This window comes from Bactrocera neohumeralis, unplaced genomic scaffold (assembly GCF_024586455.1).
Source record: "Bactrocera neohumeralis isolate Rockhampton unplaced genomic scaffold, APGP_CSIRO_Bneo_wtdbg2-racon-allhic-juicebox.fasta_v2 cluster11, whole genome shotgun sequence".
Taxonomy (NCBI): domain Eukaryota; kingdom Metazoa; phylum Arthropoda; class Insecta; order Diptera; family Tephritidae; genus Bactrocera; species Bactrocera neohumeralis.
This window is the reverse complement of record NW_026089624.1, coordinates 15384715-15393427: the sequence shown is the minus strand read 5'-3', so window position 1 is coordinate 15393427 and position 8713 is coordinate 15384715. Positions and strand designations below refer to the sequence as shown.

Sequence of the window (8713 nt, the reverse complement as noted above, 5' to 3'; positions counted from 1 at the left end):
ACGCGGGAATGAACTGGCGGATAAACGCTCTAAACTAGCGGCTATTGAACCGCTCGTTACGTTTGTCTTTCTTGAGAATAAAGACTTATATAAGCTGGCACACCAACACCAACTTAAGTCGCTAATGGAGAATTGGAGACACATCCATCATCAATACACTTTAAATAAACCAGATAGGAGCAAACCAACCTATCCACCAAACTGTCGATGTAACGATGTTAAATCATTTGTCCGCCTACGTTTAGGGCACACAATAGCCACACATTCGTACTTCTTCAATCGGTCCAGTCCGCCTTACTGCCAACATTTCCCGTGGGCTTCACTAACAGTCCATCATCTGCTCGACGAATGCCACCATTTCACAGCAACCAGGAGGACTATCTTCGATAACCAAACACCTACAACACTTTTGAAACTAAGTCAGTCATTTTAGTCATCTAGCCTTTGATCCACCAGCGAGCCGAACGTCCTGGCAGCCAGTGCTCCTTTTTTTCGTGTAAAATAATTGTATTATTTTTTTTCACATTTATAAATAAATTAATAAAACAATGATTGTATTCTCTGGCACGCACTTGTATGTGCACCTGCAACCAAAAGATCAAATATTGCAATTACAACACACACACGCACTTGAATGGGCACCCACAAGAAATATTCTCCTTTGAATACAATACGCACTTAAATAATCCACCGCAAGATAAAAAAGAATTTCAATTACTCAGATTCAAAGTTGGCACAGCATTCTTTCTTAACATTTTTGGGCCAATTGCCTCTTTTACGAAATATTTCTCGCAAATGAATGAGTTGGTGGCTGGAAAGTGGTCATTGGGAGAAATTTTTAGATCTCCTTCCACTTTTCAGCCAGCTCCCATTCATTTGGGAAACTAAACAACCGTAGTACCCCACCGCTGGTATTTTCACATCCGATTGAAAAAATTCCGTCCGCACGACACAAAATCACAAACTTTATGAAAATTAGCACAATTATTGACACTTCAATTTTATATAAAGTTTAAAACATATTTACATATGAAAACATAATATATTTGATTTGGCGCAATTATCGACACTTGTCAATTGGACAAATATACAAGTAGGAGAAAGAAGGATGGTTACTTTCATTTGTGTGTAAAGCTCAATACTTATTTACATATGATATTTACAAAGAACATGCATTCATTTGGGAAACTAAGCAACCGTAGTACCCCACCGCTGGTATTTTCACATCCGATTGAAAAAATTCCGTCCGCACGACACAAAATCACAAACTTTATGAAAATTGGCGCAATTATTGACACTTCAATTTTATATAAAGTTTAAAACATATTTACATATGAATACATAATATATTTGATTTGGCGCAATTATCGACACTTGTCAATTGGACCAATATATAAGTAGGAGAAAGAAGAATGGTTACTTTCATTTGTGTGTAAATCTCAATACTTATTTACATATATACAAACAACATGCAAGACGAAGATTTTTACAGGTTCCCTGGTATGTCATGTAAATATTTATTTGATTTTGGCGCAATTGTTGACACTTGTCTTAATATATAAAATTGGGCCAAAACGAATAAATGAAATACATTATTACTCTTCGATGTCCATATGGAAATGCCGACGACAAATCACAAAGGCATACATTGCACATACATACAAGCTATTCCTTGGTTGAAAGTAAAAATTGAAGCATGAATATAGAAATGCCGACGGCAAAACGTAATTCCTTACATTCGTACATTGCGTATGAAAGGAATTCTCTGGTTGAAAGCTAACAAGAATCACGAAACTATCATAATGCTGTTAGGTAAATCAATCATTTATTTAAAATGACTTATCTATCTTCTATATAAATAAAAATGAATTGTTGTTCGTTAATCTGATTAAAACTCGAGAACGGCTGGGCCGATTGAGCTGACTTTGGTTTTAAAATGTTTGTCGTAGTCCAGGGTAGGTCTAAACGGTGAGCAAATAAGGAAATATTACGAGTAAGATAGAGTAAAACGACAATTCCAATTTAAAATATATAATAATATCTATATATATATATATAAAAGTTGACCACTTACTTGCGGTCAAACATTTGATATTAATGTGTTGACATGTTTGATGGTGCCAACCTTACAGTGTTACCAACTCTCAAAAATACTTTTATTATAATAACGGGGCATCTCTGCCTGTGCAGACTCCACATTGCTCATTGCTTACTAGATATAGAATACTACATAGTTTGCCATATATCGTAAGCTAGAAGCTGTCTCTTCAGCAGTTTAACAGCGCAGTTTTCATTTATATGAAAGTTTCGAAGAGGCAACATATTCTATTTCCACATATGCCGACGGCATTTTAATTTCGGTAATATGAAAATTAGAAGAGCGAGTTAAGACGGTTGTGTTATATTATTAAAATAAAGTACATTTTCAAAATAACATTAAATATTTAGTTTAATATTGTTAATTTATAGAAATATTATGGAAATTGGGTTGGGAAGTCTTAAACTTAATAAACTTATACAAGCATAAATCAAAATATAATTTCTCATTTTAAATTTATTATTTTAATTTCAAAATATAAATATAATTAATGTGTTGACATATTTGATCGTGCCAACCTTACAGTGTTACTAACTCTCAAAAATACTTTTATTATAATAACGGGGCATCTCTGCCTGTGCAGACTCCACATTGCTCATTGCTTACTAGATATAGAATACTACATAGTTTGCTATATATCGTAAGCTAGAAGCTGTCTCTTCAGCAGTTTAACAGCGCAGTTTTCATTTATATGAAAATTTCCAAGAGGCAACATATTCTATTTCCACATATGCCGACGGCATTTTAATTTCGGTAATATGAAAATTAGAAGAGCGAGTTAAGACGGTTGTGTTATATTACTAAAATGAAGTACATTTTCAAAATAACATTAAATATTTAGTTTAATATTGTTAATTTATAGAAATATTATGCAAATTGTGTTGGGAAGTCTTAAACACTAGACTAGTCTCAGTCTCTTAATAAACTTATACAAGCATAAATCAAAATATCATTTCTCATTTTAAATTTATTATTTTAATTGGTATATAAAAGTTATGCCACAATTATTATATAGTAGTCCAAAAATATAAATTCTTATTTTTTCCCAGAAATACATTTGTAAAAAAAGGATCTTTATCCTTTGTTATTATCTTATTTTTTCCAAAAATACATTTGTAAACAAAAGGATATTTATCTTTTTTTTATGTTCCACACAAAAGATTTAAGGAATTCAAGAGCTCAAAACGTGCCTTACATCAGCTACCTACCCGACGGCATTTCGCAAATGATAAAATAAATTTTTCAAGAGCTCAAAGCATACGCTACATCATCTCGAACCAACCTACCCTACGCTTTTGCGCAAATGATTATATCATGATAGCAAATGCCCACATACAGATTTGGCAATGGCAATAACAGTTAGTATTCTATAAATTCTATCCTGTCGAGATGCCCTGTAATAAGTGTATCCGAACGTTCCATTGTTTTGTCATCTCATGTAAAAAGCACGCGTATCCGAACGTTACATTGTTTTGTCCATAAATTTAGAGACTTTTTGCTGCGCTCCTACTTCAAAATCCTTGGTTTTGTCATCTCATGTTAAAAAAAAGAAACATTTAATAGGAGAAATAAGAAAGTAATAAGTGTATCCGAACGTTCCATTGTTTTGTCATCTCATGTAAAAAGCACGTGTATCCGAACGTTCCATTGTTTTGTCATCTCATGTATTTGTTTTGTCCATAAATTTAGAGACTTTTTGCTGCGCTACTACTTCAACATCCTTGGTTTTGTCATCTCATGTTAAAAAAAAGAAACATTCAATTGGAGAAATATTGAAATACTGCTAAAAGTGATTTTCTTCTCGCTGCTTACAATGCCGAGGAAAAGAAAACGACCTGACATAGGTCGTCAAAGTCGTGTAAATGTGCAACGAGCTACTTTACGCTCCAACCGCACTAATGACCAGCGAGATGCTGATAATGATAACAGTCGTACAAGTATGGGAGAATTACGTTCAAGAGTAAATAACTATCAAGTGGATAGGGGGAGAATGGAACGAGTTCGTGCACATCGATCACAACAGCAGCGAGCACGGGATAACGAATTTAATCAATTCCGCAGACGCAATGCTCCTGTAAACCTCGAACGAGGAGCATTTTCCTACGATCCGGAATTTGATTATAGTGCCGACAAACCTGTGACGATTGGAGAAATGTCAATCATTTTTCAACATTGTAAAGCATTAAAGTACAGTAGTGAACCTGCAGGATTATGTTGTGCTGGTGGCAATGTACAATTGCCTCAATTGGTTCCACCACCTGAACCGTTACACTCATTAGTTAATGTGATGGAAAGTGAGTCTAAACACTTCTTGGCTAACATCCAAAAATATAATAATTGCTTCCAAATGACATCGTTTGGTGCAACGCATATAGTACAAGACGGGTTCCTAAACAATTACAGATACAAGGACAAATTCATCACCTACTGGGGTCAATGCTGCCAGTGCCAGATGCAGATCATAAATTTTTGCAAATTTATTTTATGGGCAATCAAGATGTGGAAGTTGATACACGTTGTGGTCATAATCCAACCGTCAAGCGAATCATTGTCCAACAACTGCAAACATTTCTTCACGAGAATAATGAATTTGTGAAGATGTTCAAAATGGCACTGGATCGGATGCCATCAGACAGCCATAATATTGTAATAAGAGCCGACAAAACACCTGCTGGAGAGCATGCAAGGAGGTTTAATTCACCGACAATAGATGAAGTGGCTATTGTCGTTGTTGGAAAGAATTTGCAATCAAGAGATATTGTACTTCATCGCCGGAACAATGAATTGAAACGTGTATATGAAACGCATAGAGCTTATGATGCTTTACAATACCCATTAATTTTCTGGCAGGGAGAAGATGGGTACCATTTTAATATCAAAATGGTTAATCCAACAACAGGTAATTAGATTATACAAAATAAAATATTTTATATGTTCAATATATAAAGGTATTTTTTTATCATATGTACTTCCAGGTGCTGATACACACAAAAAAGTCAGTGCCATGAATTATTATGCATACAGAATCATGATCCGTGAAGGTGAAGTAAATCACATTTTGATGTGTCAACGGCTCTTTCATCAGTATGCAGTGGACATGTACGTTAAAATTGAGACTGAAAGATTAACATACATCCGTCTTAACCAACAGCAGCTTCGATCTGAAGAGTACATTCATCTTCGCGATGCAATCAATGCTGACGGCAATGTAAATAATGTAGGAAGAATGTCAATTTTACCGGCCATTTACATCGGAAGCCCGCGCCACATGCACGAGTACGCTCAAGATGCGATGTCTTATGTTCGAAAGTATGGCCGTCCAGACCTATTTATTACATTCACCTGTAACCCACAATGGATTGAAATAAAAAAAGAACTGCTACACAACCAAACACCACTTGATAGGCATGACATCACAGCCAGAGTTTACAAGCAAAAATTAAAATCTTTAATGAATTTCATTACAAAGCATCGTGTGTATGGCCAAGTACGTTGTTGGATGTACTCTGTTGAGTGGAAAAAGCGTGGTTTGCCACATGCTCATATATTAGTCTGGTTGGTTGACAAAATAAGGCCAGAAGAAATTGATTCCATTATTTCAGACTAATAACTAACTAAACACATGATACATGGACCTTGCGGAGTTTTCAACAACAGCTCACCCTGTATGATCGACGGAAAGTGCTCCAAACGGTACCCGAGAAACTTGCTTGCTGAAACCATCTCGGGAATCGATGGTTACCCATTGTATCGTCGGCGATCAGTTGAGGACGGTGGACGATCTGTAGATGTCAAGATAAAAGGACAAGATTTTCATGTAGACAATCGTTGGATTGTGCCGTTCTCGCCCATATTGACCAAAACTTTTGAAGCTCACATCAACGTGGAATTTTGTAACTCTGAGAAATCCATAAAGTACATATGTAAATATGTTAACAAAGGTAGCGACATGGCCATCTTCGCAGTAACAAACACAAATGATGAAGTGTCTCACTATCAGATGGGTCGCTATGTAAGCAGCAATGAGGCTATTTGGCGCATATTTTCGTTTGCAATTCATGAAACACATCCCACTGTATTGCATTTGGCAGTTCATTTAGAAAATGGACAACGAGTGTATTTCAACCCAAACAACGCTGTGGATAGAGCGGCACGTCCACCTGTGACCACATTGACAGGTTTCTTCTCAATTTGTGCAACTGATCAATTCGCTCGCACTTTGCTGTATGCTGATATGCCGCGCTACTACACATGGAACGCATCATCAAAGTCTTTTCAGCGTCGTAAACAAGGAACACCACTTGAAGGATATGAAAATGTATTTGCCACATATTCTATAGGCCGTATATATACAGTACATCCTTGTTGTTATTATCTTAGATTGTTATTGGTGAATGTTCCTGGTCCGACATCTTTTCAACAATTGCGAACAGTTGATGGACATCTGTGTGCGACTTACCGTCAGGCGTGTAATTATTACGGTTGCTTGAAAATGATTCGCATTGGGATGATACGCTCAAGGATTCCGTGATATCTTCATCGCCGCATCAAATTCGCACACTGTTTGCGATTATAATATCGACATGTTTCCCCTCAAATCCGAATGATTTGTGGATGAAATATAGGGATGACATGTCTGAGGATGTGTTGCATCGCGTGCGTTGTGAAACTTTGAATCCTACATTGGAAATTACGGCAGAGATTTACAATGACACATTGATCATAATAGAAGATATGTGTTTGTTGATGGCAAATAAAGTATTGTCGTGTTTGGGCCTGACAGCACCCAATCGTGCTATGCAAGATGCATTAAACCATGAGTTGCAAAGAGAACTCCAGTACCATACTCAAGCGATGACCGAAGCAGTTCGCACAACTGTTCCGCAATTGAACGAAGAACAAAGGATTGCGTACGATCGTTTAACACAAGCTGTATACAGTGGGTCTGGGGGGATTTACTTTCTTGATTCTCCTGGGGGTACTGGGAAGACGTTCCTAATTTCATTGCTATTAGCAAAGATCCGATCGCAAAATGAGGTAGCCCTAGCGTTGGCTTCATTTGGAATAGCAGCAACTTTATTAGAAGGCGGGCGAACTGCACATTCAGCCTTAAAATTACCATTAAACATGCATATCAACGAAACGCCAGTTTGCAACATTGCCAAAAATAGCGCTATGGCGAAGACTCTCCAAGTATGCAAATTGATAATTTGGGACGAATGCACAATGGCCCACAAGAGGTCGCTGGAGGCACTAGATAGGACGTTAAAAGATTTACGTGATAACCAAAACATTTTTGGTGGAGCTATGATTCTGTTGTCAGGTGATTTTCGTCAGACTCTTCCAGTAATTCCTCGATCGACTGTTGCTGACGAAATAAACGCATGTCTAAAATCATCAAATTTGTGGCGGCACGTAAAGACACTACAATTAACTACTAACATGCGAGTGTTTTTGCAACAAGATCAAACTGCGACTGTGTTTTCGAAGCAGTTGCTGGATATTGGCAATGGTAAGGTCGCAGTTGACAGCTCGACCGGATTAATGACTTTTCCCACAGATTTCTGTCACTTCAACGAAACGAAAAAGGAGCTTATTCAGCGTGTTTTTCCGGACATTAAACAACAATATAATAACCACGATTGGCTAAGTGAACGAGCAATATTGGCAGCAAAAAACAAAGATATCGATGATCTCAATGCTACCATTCAGAATTTCCTTCCAGGAGAGTTATTTACGTACAAATCAGTTGACACGGCCACAAACCAGGATGACGTAGTCAACTATCCTACAGAATTTTTAAATTCATTGGACTTGCCTGGACTACCACCATATAATTTGAAATTAAAAGTAGGGTCAGTTGTCATCATGCTGCGTAATATTAATCAACCTCGACTTTGCAATGGAACGAGATTGGTTGTGAAGAAACTCATGAATAACATCATCGAAGCTAAAATAATCAAAGGAAAATACAAAGGAGAGGATGTCTTAATCCCACGAATACCTATGATTCCAACGGATTTGCCATTTGATTTTAAGAGGTTGCAATTTCCCGTGCGTCTGGCGTTTGCGATGACCATAAATAAATCGCAAGGCCAATCGTTGCAAGTTTGCGGAATAAACTTAAAGTTTCCCTGTTTCGCACATGGACAATTATACGTTGCGTGTTCGCGTGTCGGAAAACCAACATCCTTATTTATTTACGCACCTTAAAAAAAATTTAAAAATATTGTCTACCAGAAAGCTCTATATTAATTAACTCTATATGATCATAACTGTGTTGTATTTAATTTAAGCAAAGATTTGTTTATCATGTTCACAGTCCAGAAACGAGCACATCCAAGAAAATTTTAAATTTTTGTATATGAAGTGTATAAATATAAATAAATGACTTAATATGTATATAATATGTGCATTTGGATCCTTAATGTCAACGTGTATTAGTAACTCTTTATTTCCATCAACTTGGCTCCATCTACTTGGGAACCACTTGGCTCGCCAGGACATGATAATATGGTGGAAGTACTAGGCGACTCGGACAAATCTGATTCGATCAGAACATTATCAATGTTGAGCTGCTGGCTGTCTTCAATAACATCAATATCTACCAGAACA

At 36.7% G+C, this 8713-nt stretch overlaps 1 long non-coding RNA gene and 1 pseudogene across 1 annotated transcript; one reads left to right on the top strand and one right to left on the bottom strand.

Annotated features, from left to right (window-relative positions):
* Positions 1-1803: 1803 nt before the first annotated feature.
* LOC126766264 (uncharacterized) lies at positions 1804-2479 on the bottom strand. Its single transcript, XR_007668794.1, has 2 exons — positions 2075-2479; positions 1804-1961 (listed from the first exon to the last, which is right to left on the bottom strand). It is a non-coding gene; the product is annotated as an uncharacterized LOC126766264 (long non-coding RNA).
* Positions 2480-6473: 3994 nt separating this feature from the next.
* Positions 6474-8507, top strand: LOC126766133 (ATP-dependent DNA helicase pif1-like; annotated as a pseudogene).
* The last annotated feature ends 206 nt before the right edge of the window (positions 8508-8713 follow it).